Source organism: Dama dama, chromosome 5, assembly GCF_033118175.1.
Source record: "Dama dama isolate Ldn47 chromosome 5, ASM3311817v1, whole genome shotgun sequence".
Taxonomy (NCBI): Eukaryota; Metazoa; Chordata; class Mammalia; order Artiodactyla; family Cervidae; genus Dama; species Dama dama.
Window position 1 is genome coordinate 67,165,355 of NC_083685.1, and position 12,304 is coordinate 67,177,658.

The 12,304-nt window shown below is 38.8% G+C and overlaps 1 protein-coding gene across 4 annotated transcripts in view; it reads left to right on the forward strand.

The window, feature by feature from the left end:
- Window positions 1–747: 747 nt before the first annotated feature.
- RBM46 (RNA binding motif protein 46) overlaps window positions 748–12,304 on the forward strand; it is a 51,863-nt gene continuing 40,306 nt past the window's right edge. For 2 of the 4 annotated variants that reach the window (XM_061140916.1, XM_061140919.1), the window contains exon 1: window positions 748–911. The gene's annotated coding sequence lies outside the window, so the exon portion shown is untranslated. Of the gene's footprint in view, window positions 912–1,348; window positions 1,446–4,281; window positions 4,292–12,304 lie in introns of those variants that run through there. The other 2 variants (XM_061140917.1, XM_061140918.1) reach the window with 2 other exon arrangements.

The following is a 12,304-nucleotide window of genomic DNA, read 5'->3' on the forward strand; positions in this document are numbered from 1 at the left end:
ACCTGGCGCATCAGCTCGGCCACCGTCAAATCACTTTCCAAACTGATCAGCGGTAGGTTACTAGGTCTCCGATTCAGCCCATTTTCTTGTGCACTTAAACCATTCAAACTTTGTGAGTCTATTGCAAATCTGCCTTATATTTCCCCAACCCGTCCCCAAGTCCTTATTTAAAGAGGTCCATGGACAGAGGTTCCTCGTGGGTCACAAAGAGTCCGACACGACTGAAGTGACTTAGTGCGTACGTTCACATACACAACACACACACACAATACATATATATATATATATATATATATATATATATATATATATATATATATATATATATATATGTCTAACCGTGTTGGGTCAGACTAGCAGCTAAAGACTTGAAAACTCAGAAAACCTTTCCAATGCATCCACATTCTTCCCAAGTAAAAGTTGTAAGGAAGTTCAGGTCACAGCCCTTTCTTTATAAACATCTCAACAAAACGCGCACTACTTTTTTTTTTTTTTTTTTTTTTGGTATCAGTCTCTGCCCACCTGCCCGGATGGCTGGCTCTTCTCGCTCTAATTGGCTAAAGGGCCAGTCACTCCAAGCTTTACCCTCCCTCACCTCCCTCCCCCGGCCCAAGAACTTCCTTCCGAGGACCTTAAACCTCGGTCCAGGAACCCCGCCCTCCTTCCCGGGGCTGGCCGCTGATTGGTCGAGAAGTCCCTCCACGTGCGCTGCCTAGGCCACCGCGCAGCGCCCGTCGGGAGCCCAGTTTGGGCTCGAGGACCGCGCGAGCTGCTCCTCGTGGACTGCCCTCCCCCTTGCAGCGACCCCCGCCCTCCACCCTCGCTCCGACCCACTGGTCCCCGAAACGGTGGCGGCGGTTTGTGGTCGTTGGTTCCACGGATTTAGGACCAATATTTGAAGACTTGAAGGGGTGAGGAGGGGATGGGGGCCGCGGGGTCACTGCCAAACCGCCTGTAACGGCCGGAGACCGTGCCTCCTGGCCGCAGAAAGCCCCGTCCAGCTCCCCGTCTCGGCAGCCGCGCCGCTGGGACCCGCGCTCAGCTGCAGGCGGCATCTGCGGGCTGCGCCGTCCCCCGTCCCCGTCTCGTGGAGCGGCAGGGACGGGGAGCGGCAGGAGGACAGGTGCCCTCGGCCCGGCTCCCCGCCCCAGGGCGTCTTCTGCGCTGCTGCATCCGCGGTTCCCTCCGGCGCCCACTGCCCGTCGGGGCGTAGGCGCCCCTCGGCGGTGCCTTCCGCCCGCGGCGCCCGGCCCTCTCCCCGCCTTATTTCCGCTCTATGCCGCCCCCTTCCGGCCGTCCCCACCTGCTGCCCTCCATGTTCTGCTAACACTCTCCGTCGACCGCCGCGGGTCCACGCCGCCTGCCGCGTCCGTGCGGCCGTTGTCGGGCCCGCGCGTCCCCTCTGGAGGCTCTGGGACAGCGTCCCGGGCGTCCGACTCTGCTAGGTGAGATTTGGCAATGATGTCGTCCTTCACTTCGTTGAAACGGGGATGAGCCTCGAGCTCTCCCTCTGCCCTGGATTCCCTTCCGTCCCTGCCCGAGGGCTCGCGTGTGAGGGCTGTGGGTGGAGGGGACCGTAATTGACCTCTCTCCCCGAGACTCGCAGTGTGCGGCCATGGACGGAGTGCGGGCGGGAGTACACGCAGGGTACCATCTTGTTTCCTAATGCCAGATGGTTTTCCTTACTAAGTTTAAAAATACTTTCTTTGGGATACTGAAAAGACCTCTGAATCTGGAGTCGGGAGAATTTAGATTTCATCCCGGCTTTGATATTGAGTCTGAAATCCTTGTGAAACTGCTTTGTTTATCTGGACACTCTTGCCTCATATGTGAATTTAGTTTATCTAATGTTGACGTTTCTTTAAGCTCTCTTTTTACACTCTATAGCTTTTATCGTGTATGGCGATTCTAACACGGGCCAATATCAGACGGGACATCAGCAGGTGCTTTTCAAAAGACGTGGTTTCTTTTACGGATCTGCCGCTTTGCGTTTGAGGATTGCTGTAGAACCAGGAAGCAGCATACATTGCGTGTATAGGTGGGCTAACGTAAATAGCATTCGCGTGTTGATAGAATTTTGTTTCTTTAAGGATGTAATTTTCTTTCAAGAATCTTCAGGAGTTGGACAGACTTCCATTTAGAGCCTCTCAGGATGAAACTTCACCATGGGCTCTAATGATAGACTTCTTTCCAGAGTACACATTTAAAACATTGTTTGAAAATTAGCTTGTTTGCAATTACGTACCATTATAGACATAAAGGGACTTCGCTGGTGCCTCAGACAGTAAAGAATCCGCCTGCCGTGCGGGAGACCTGGGTTCGATTCTTGGATTGGGAAGATCCCCTGGAGAAGGGAAAGGTTACCCACTCCAGTATTCTGGCCTGGAGAATTCCATGGACTGGATAGTCCACGAGGTCATGAAGCGTCGGACAGGACTGAACGACTTTCATTTGCATAGACATAAAGATTACTACTGGTGCTGCAATTATTAAATGTAAGCAGTGCTGTAATTAGCACTGTTTTGATTGCTAATTTTGACTTAAGATTGAGTATTCAACTTGAACATTATTGTCTAAGATTATAATACTTGAAATATGAATGTGAAATGTGAAGTATGAGTTTTATTGAAATATAAGATGTAGCCTTACTGAATATATGATGAGGTAAAAATTGTCAGGCATACAAGCATATGCCCAATTTGTGGACCGAAATTAAGGTTTATATTTTTAGTCGTGTCATGTTTGTTGTTAGGAAACTTAGACATGCTGATTTAAGGAGGATTTGGTGTAAAATCTGACCAGATATGCATATTAATGCCGTGGTTTTTATTTTGTTTTATTACCTCATGGTTGGTGAGGAAAGATGACCAAAATCTGTTCAAATTATGACAGATTTCACATGACATTGATTATAGAAGACCTTATATAAGTAATAGTAATGCATAATTTTGTAGCAGCACACAAGAATTTTGGTTCTATTGTAGATAGCTTTATCCTGAGTTCAAAGAGCATATAACATTTCCTATTCAAAGCACTATTTTAGACATTTATTATTATTAGTTCCAGTTATTTTTAAAGTAGTTCATTTAAAAAAAAAGTAGTTCAATTTTTAAGTGTTTTCTGAATTTAAATCTGCAGTCCACAGTATTACTAGAAGTTGTGAAACACCTAGTACTAAAACTTTTTATACATAGATATATGTAAGTTAGGAGTAAAATGTAGGAATAAAAATACAGAAATAAAAATGTGCTCTCATCTTTAAAAAAAAGTGATTTAAAGTGGAAGGTAATGGGTCCATTATACACTTTTATTTCGAAATAACCTTAGACTTACACATCCATACATTTTCGATTATCCTTCTCATTTTTCCAACCTTATTGCTGTAGTGCAGTCTGTCGCTAAAATGAGTTGTCACTAAAAAATCTGTTGACCTGCTAGCCATGTACCACAGTCAATAACAACTGAACTAACAAGTCAGAAATTTAATGTCATGTAATTTAAGGGATACCTTAAAGCGCTAATGTGCTTTTTATAAGTGCATTTTGATACTTTTAAAATTAATATTTTTTCACTGTTAAATTTAGGTTTTAAAAATCAAAATAAAATTTATAAAATGTTCATTTTTCACAACTTCATAAATTTCTACATAATTGATAAGTTGAAGTTTCAATTTAAGTATAGCTTGAACACAACTGACCTTCTTTTAGATGATTTTCACTTATATTTTGTTAAAATTGTGCTTCTTATTTTTCATTAATATATTTTCTATTTTGAAAGTAGGAGTTTGAAACTTGAAATTTTTGTCATTAAGATGCTTAACACTAATGAAGATATAGTTAACCGTTTCAGACTAAAGACTTGATTCAGATTGCTGCTTGAATATCTATCCTGTGATTGGCTAACTATCTTGGTCCTACTATAGTGGATTTTTTTTTTTTTCTTTTTTTCTTCTTTTACTTTAAAATAGAGATGGAGAGAAATCTTTGAAAGTCCAAAATTTGGGAAAGAAGACTTATCTATGCCAGCTAGAGTCCACATAGGGTGCAACAGCTTTTAATCTGCCCTTCCCACTTTTCATTTTTATAAACACTGTGTTCCATTCTCCTGTTCAGGACCCTCTTCCTTTCCTCGATTATCTGGGTCAACAGGGGAAGAAGAACCCTTGTGAAATACGTAGCACTGTGGATCCACAGCTGAGAGTGCCAGAGGACTGACTGAGTCTTGGAAGCTTCAATTGATAAAATCAGCTTTGTCATAATGTATAGGACTGCTGTGCCTCTTTGGAGTTTTGGTAATTCTCAGATTCTGGAACATTTTGAAATGAGTATTTGATTTATGATTCCCTGGTTGAGGGTCTTGAATTCTGGCTCTTTTGTAAACATATTTTGGCTAAATAAAGTATGGTCTTCATGTTAGATATTTTTCAGCTTTCTTAAATGTGAATTAGATCTATGCGTATGTTACTTTTGTTTGGGAGACTTTAAGAAAACATACTCTTTTTTTAAAAAAGAGTGGGATTGGTGACTCTCCAGTGTATCTTATACTTCTGCAATTTCAAGTTTTTGTATTTTGATTGCGATTTCTTAAAATGCACCAAATATAGCATACATTTTTACTATCTCTTTAGAAAAAACATCTTTAATGTGGGGTCTGGCCTATTATTTAAGCATGGGACTCTAGATAATATCTTTAAAAATACAGCTTCAGTGACATGGGCTAACTCAAGATATATATCTATAAAGTAATTGGTAGGGTAGCGTGGGTTGCAGAAGTCAGTCATTTGGAGCAGGCTGGTGTAAGATTTTTTTAATATGTTGTTGGATTCTGTTTGCTAGAATTTTGTTAAGGATTTTTGCATCTATGTTCATCAGTGATATTGGCCTGTAGTTTTCTTTTTTTGTGGCATCTTTGTCTGGTTTTGGAATTAGGGTGATGGTGGCCTCATAGAGTGAGTTTGGAAGCTTACCTTCATCTGCAATTTTCTGGAAGAGTTTGAGTAAGATAGGTGTTAGCTCTTCTCTAAATTTTTGGTAGAATTCAGCTGTGAAGCCATCTGGTCCTGGGCTTTTGTTTGCTGGAAGATTTTTGATTACAGTTTCGATTTCCTTGCTTGTGATGGGTCTGTTAAGATCTTCTATTTCTTCCTGGTTCAGTTTTGGAAAGTTATACTTTTCTAAGAATTTGTCCATTTCATCCAAGTTGTCCAGCAGGCTGTGCATTACAGTTGAAAAAAAAAAAAGTCCAGAACTGTTTTGGATAAAATGGAAGCAGAATCTGTATTTATCTGTTGTGCTTGTAGGCAGTAAATTTCATGTGTAAGGTAACGTATTAAACTAGAGTCTCTCTTTCCTCATCCTTTTTCTTGCAGCATGTTTAAAACATGGAAATCTCACACTTTCCTTTTCTCTACATTGTGTCAACATGATGTCATTAGTGTAGTGGGCCAGTATGATGTCTTGTGGGATGTTTAGTCCGTTAAGGCCCCTCAAGAATAAATGATGGGCTTCCCTGGTGGCTCTGACGGTAAAGCACCCACCTGCAATGTGGGAGACCTGGGTTCAGTCCCTGGGTTGGGAAGATCCCCTGGATGAAGGCATGGAGAACCAACCAATTCTCCGGTATTCTTGATTGGAGAATTCCACGGACAGAGGAGCCTGGCAGGCTGTAGTCCATGGGGTCGCAAAGAGTCAGACAGGACTGAGCAACTAAGCACAGAGAATAAATGATGGAAGAGAGCCAGAGTTTGTTAATCTCTTAGAGTTTGAGGGTTTGGGTCCCAGGACTTTTTAGTTCTAGTTTTATGATCTTAAGCAAGTTTCTTCACCTTGTTTACTCTTAATTTTCCAGTGTGTAAAATTTGAGGGATATAAGGTCCACTTGCAATTCTGATATTTTCTTACTGCAAAGTCTGCCATGATGGTATAATGGCAAAACCTAGAATAAAAGTCTTAAATGGAGAAATGTAGCTATATCATTTAAAATGCTCTTAATTTTAAAGGAATGATAGTAGAAAAAATTGTGTTTATTCAAAGACAAAAGGCTGGTTAGCAAATCTTTAATGATTCTGATTGTCAAAGAGTAGCATCTCTTTTCTAAGAATCTATTAATAATAGTTTATTGGATTTTATATCACATTAATAAAATATATTCCTAAAGTATAGTGTAAGATACACAGCTGGATGTACAGAGTTAAGACTTTTCCTTGGATAAGGCTTTTTTTCTAATTCTGCCAGTTAATAAATATATGAGGCCAGTAAATTAGAAGAATCTGAAAATCATATAAAGAGAAATGAGACATTACCAGCCATGGTGAAATGAACATGGAAGGAGGAATTGAAGAAAAGCTGAACAGCTTTTTACCTTTTCTGGAAATGGGCCTTTGCATAGTGGCTGTATTATTTAAAACAAGAATTTTTTAGGCTATCAATTATACCTGTTCTTCAAGTGTAAATACATTTTTAAAATGAATTGTCAGTACCTAAATAATATTAATGAGTAGATACTCTATTTTATTATAAAGATGACAAAATGTTTTATTCTGAATCAAAGATGAACAAGGATGACTATTTAAACCAGTATTGAATTCTGTTACTATCACTAGTCAGACTTGGGCAGATTTAAGTTGTTTTTTGATTATATTTGGAAAGATAACTGTTAATTAAACTTGAAAATATGTGAAAGTTGTGTCCTGGAAGAGGAGAATAAGTTAAGTCATTTCATGGATGGGGCACAAGTTGATAAAAGGTTAGAGAGGAGGGTTGGAGGAATTGGTGAGTTGAACCTAAGAAGATGAAATTCATTATGAGTCTAAAATTGGTTACTTGTTAGAGGCTAAAGCAGATGTAAGTTTTTTTGTTTTTTTGGCAGTTTGCTTAATTTGAACTGTCAGTATTATGCAGCTGTGTCAAACACTGATGTCTTTCTTTGTACTGGTGGCCTTTTCAATTTCAAAGGAAAGAGGTTAGTGAGGAAGCATGAAACTATCATAGAAGAAGCAGTTCATACACTCATTTTCCAAATGGCTCGATAGAAAGCTGATTACCAAGGAGAGTTAGGATATCATATTGAAATGTTTGGGAAACACAGAGTTAAAGCAGAAAGATTTGTTTTTATTAAAATTTTCTTGGCCTTAAATATGCTGCTGTTCATTGTGATGCTCCTAAGAGGGAGTTATAGTGTTTCCCAGGTGTATTTAGGCATAAAACACATTTTTGAGGCCTGCTAATAGCTCCTGGAATGATCATTTTAGGAATGTCATTTTAGAAAATATTGGATTAAAGAAACTGAATCCGCCTGTGATGTAGAAGACGCGGGTTCAATCCCTGGGTCGGGAAGATCCCTTGGAGAAGGGCATGGCAACCCACTTCAGCATGTCTGGAGAAGTCCATGGACAGAGGAGCCTGGTGGGCTATAGTCCATGGGGTCGCAAAGAGTAGGACATGACTGAAGCAGTTTAGCATGCATGCACAATGATGTTTAGCCTGGAGAAGGAGAGAATCGTTTTTCAAATGCAGTTATATGAAAGGGGCATGTTCAGTTTGGCCAGAAGGATAAAGTCAGAACCTGTAGGTGAAAGTTACAAGGAAAAAGATAATGATTCATTACAAAGACCTTTATTAAAGAATTAGCCTAAGTTATGTTGTTGTAAGGATTCAAAAATAAGTTGGGTGACTGCTTTGCAGCAAAATTGGTTGAATTATTTTAAGATCTCTAATTAAAGTTTGAAGTTATTTTATTAGGAGTTTTCCAAAAAGTTTCCATTAATGGATTTTTTCCCCCTCTAAGTTTATATAGTATTTTTTAAAAATCATGCTGTAGTTTTAATTGATTTGTTATTGTAAACATTTAAAAAAAAACTTATTGTGAAAAAAAAAGTCTGGATTCAGGTTATATGATCTCAGGTAAATTATGTTACTTTCTGTACATCTCAGATTTTTAAATAAGTAAAATGAGGGTAATATAAACTAGGGGTTTAGGAGTCTCATATTTAGGCAGACAGGTCTCTAATTTGCATATCTACCCTACCAGGCACTATCAATTTATAGGCAATATGACTTCTACCTCTCTTATTCTCAGCCTATTTATTTTTAAAATGGAAAATAACATCTTAGAGGGTAAGTACTAAATGAGATAATGTGTGTAACGTGCCTGTCGTCATGCACAATATAAACGTGCTAAATAAATGAATGCAGAAATAAGTGTACAGTGGAATTTCAGAAATTAGTAAAGGTAAAAGTGTAAAGTGATCTGTCAAAGATCTGTTGACTGAGAACTAGAACCTTCGCCCCTTATGTTTACTTAAACCACAGTGTATCTTCCTTCCTGTCTCTTCCTTTGAGCAGCAAGCTAGTGAATGTGCCAGGGAATGTACACTGTGGTAGGGATTTGGGAATAAAAGACCAGACCCTGCTTAAGATCTGTCAGGGGTTGGGGGATGAGGGGGCAGCAGGGACTGACAGTCCAGCACTGGGAGATGGTAGCAGTACAAAAGGATACAGTATCTAATTTAGCATTGGGAAGGGAGGGTAGAAGATGGTTTGTTTTTGTTTGTTTGTTTGGAAAATATTAAGTGTGGGAAAGACAGAGAAAGCAAGGGGGACTGTGGAGCAGCCTATGCAAAGGCCCGTGTATGAGAACATGGTACATTTACGAAATTGCAACTGGATAAATTTTGTTGTTGACATACAAGAAGTGAAGTTTGAGAGAGAGGCTGGGCAGGTTAGGAAAGGACCTTTATGACTCTTTTAAAAGAGAGTTTAGATTTTATCTTTAAAGAACAGTGGAAAATCCCTGAAATGACCTTTTGCTTTTAGTAAAAGTAGCATATGCTCTTGATAGTCATAGAAAAGTGACAAGTTGAGGTCCCTTAACTCTTAGTTCCTACTTGCCAATGATAACTACTGTTAAAGTTCCTTGTAAATTTTTCCAAATTGTGTGTCTTTAATTTTTGTATTCACAAGCATCTGTGAGTATATACATATATATCTTTAAACAAAACGCGTGGTTGATACATAGTCAATGCATTGTTTTCCAGCTTATTCTCATGTGATATTTCTTGACTATTTTGCCATATCAGCACACACAAATCTTAAGAAATTCTTTAATAGCTGCTTAACATTCCTTTATGTAGTTATACCATAATTTTAAAATCAGTCCTCTATTGGTAGACAACTAAATATTTTTTAGACTTTTTATTTTGAACACAGTGTTTCAGTGAACATGCTTGTGTGTATATCTTTATACACTTGTACAACTATATCTGTAGGTTAATTTCTTAGTAATTACTGAGTATATATACATTTTAGAATTTAATAAGATTACCATATTTTCCTAAAAAAATCATTCTAATTTAATGCCAGAGTATATGAAGTCATGTTAAGGATTTTTTTAAAAAAATTTTCTGTTAGCATCTTCATCCAACAAATAATTACTAAGTACCTACTGTGTACCAAGCACTGTGTTCGATAATAGGGAAAGTGTTCAAGGCAGATAGGAATGTCTGCTTTTATGCATCTCAGAGTTTAAGCCACAGATTGTCTGCAGGTATTTTGTTTGGTTTCTATAGTTTTTGTTATTATTTTTATAATTGAATTAATTTCCAGGGTTTTCTTTTCTTTTTTTATTTTTGACCCTGCAGCATTTTGTTTTCAAGGAACCATGAACCTCTTGTAGAGATAATGATCTCCAAAATGCAGACTTAAAACATAGAAGGAAGCTGACTGCATGATGATGCTATTACTCTTTCCTGGATTGTAGGTCCTTTTAAAAAGGCAGAGTCTGTGCTTGAACTCCCTTTGTATTAAATTTTGGAAGGACTATGAAAAGTCACCTGGTCCCGCAATGCCCCCTTTGGTTGAATCTCCAGCATGTCCAGCCTGTGTTTGAATACTTGAGTTAGGCAGGAAGACACCTTCTGGTCAGCCCTTTCTCACTGTGCAGTTCTGTCTGCTCGGCAGAAAGTCACACTGAGTTACTCTGTCTTCTGCTGTCCACCTGAGTGGTGGTCCTGCCCCTCAGGGTCATCCACATGACTAAAAATCCAGAAAAATGACTTAGTCATAGAAAACATTCAGTAAATGTGTAGAAACTTGAACTGAATTGTGGGAGTTTGACTCATTAATTTTTTGAGTTGGAATTTGGATAACATATACCCTAGATTAAGTTTGAACATAATATTCTACCAGATTACATTTTCATCATGCCATTCTTATGCTGTATTTGTACATGTAAATGGATGACATTTATGTAGTTTTTATAGTTTTCATATATTAATGCAGCTCCTTGACTCAAATTTTAAGAATTGAGAGACTTTACATATGAAATCTGCATATTTCTGGCTTCTCCTGAAACTTTGGAAAATTTAGTGTAACTGGGCAAACTGGGGATTTCCTCACAGTAACAGTTTTCTAGAATTGAGTATCCACTGCCTTTTTCCAGTATCTTCCTTGTTAAACACAGTCCATGGCACTTGCCAGAATCCTGTGGTTTTGCCTTTTGTTTTCACTCATATAACATTCCTTGCCATGGCCTTATAGGCATTTAAGTTGGTCACTTAGTGGATATTCAAACTTAACAGGCCCAGAACTGAACTCTGCTCTTACCCCTAAGTATAAGTTCTAAGTTCTATCTCAGCCTTCTTTACTTCCTTGCTTCTTGTTGCTCAGGTCAAAACTTTGGTGTTATCCTTGACATCTCTGTTTATCTCATTCATATCCGATCTGTTAGAAAACTATTGGATGTACTTTCAAATTATATCTCACATCGGAGACTCCCCTCCACCTCTACCTTTCTGGTCCATGGCACCATCATCTCTCACCTGAATTTTAGTCTTGGTGTTTGTTGGTCTCGTTGCTTCCACCTTTGCCCTTCTACAGACTTCACAATATAACAGGCAGATAATCCTTTTAAAATGAAGGATCGTATTACCCTTGTGCTCAGAATCTCCAGTGGCTCCACCGCTGAGGACCTTTAGCACCTGACTTAGAAGATTGGTGTGATGTGGCAGCTTGTTACCTTGCTGACTTCATCTCCTGCTGTTCTCTTCTTGGCTTTACCATACTGGTCCCCTTGCTGACCTCATATGTGCCATGCACACTTCTCTTCTTGGGCTTCTGTCCTCATTTTTCCTTTTGTGGTGTTCTTCCCAACACGGCCAGGTTCCCCAGTTCTTTGCTCAAATGTTATCTTCTCAGAAAACTCTGAATACTAGTTATCTGATTAAAATTGTACACTGTCTTCTGCACACCTCTTCCCCATCCATGTACCCTGTACCCATTCATTTTCCTCCTCCTGTTATCTTTTAACATATATTATTACATATTACTTGTATTATCATTTGTTTTTCTTCTTGGAGTATAAGCTGTGCAAGGGAGCAGTTTTGGTTTTTACCTTACTGATGTATCCCAGACTTAATGAATAGTGTCTGGCAAACAGTTTGTCCTTAATAAACATTCATTGAATAAATGAATGAGTGAATTCATGTTTGCAGTCCCTGGTCAGCAGTTTTTTTTGTTTTTTTTTTAGCAGTTTGTTTTTTTGTTGTTTTATTAATTTATTATATGATAATATTATTTTCCTAAAAGTTAATATTAAGTATATATATTATTGTATTAATTAGATAGTAAATTTATAGTGCTTATATGCAAAATACTATTTTAAGCCCTTTATGCTTATTCCTCACAGCAACCTTATGAAATAGAAAGTGTTATTTTCTACTTTTAGAGACAAACTGAGGTCAAACTTGTCCAAAGTCATAGCTAATAAGGGGAGGAACCAGACTTCACATTTAAGCCGTCGTTTAGGTACCTGAGTTTGCTCTTTAATATGATACCGTGCTGCTCTTTCTGTTTTAAGAAAATTAGGTTTTTATTATGTTGTGTTGCAGACCATTTCCCCCCGTTTGTAATTTTCTGCCTTCAAAATAGTTAATACTTATTTAGTAAAAATGAAGTGAAAGTTGCTTAGTCGTGCGACCCCGTGGACTCTCCAGGCCAGAATTCTGGGTGGGTAGCCTTTCCCTTCTCCAGGAGATCTTCCCAACCCAGGGTTCAAACGCAGGCCTCCCACATTGCAGGCGGATTCTTTACTGTTGGAACGACCAGGGTAGTAAAAGTAATTTAGTACTATTTTTCTTTGAGGGTTTTTTATTTCTTAGAAGAGCCTTCTTGATTCTAAGATAAAGTAAATTCACTCATTTCCCCCTTAATTTTGATTTGTAGAAGCTTAAAGTAGTCAGGTACATATTTTTATATCGACAGCACTGAGATTTTGTCTGAAAGGGACAAAAATCTCTGGAACAATGGTT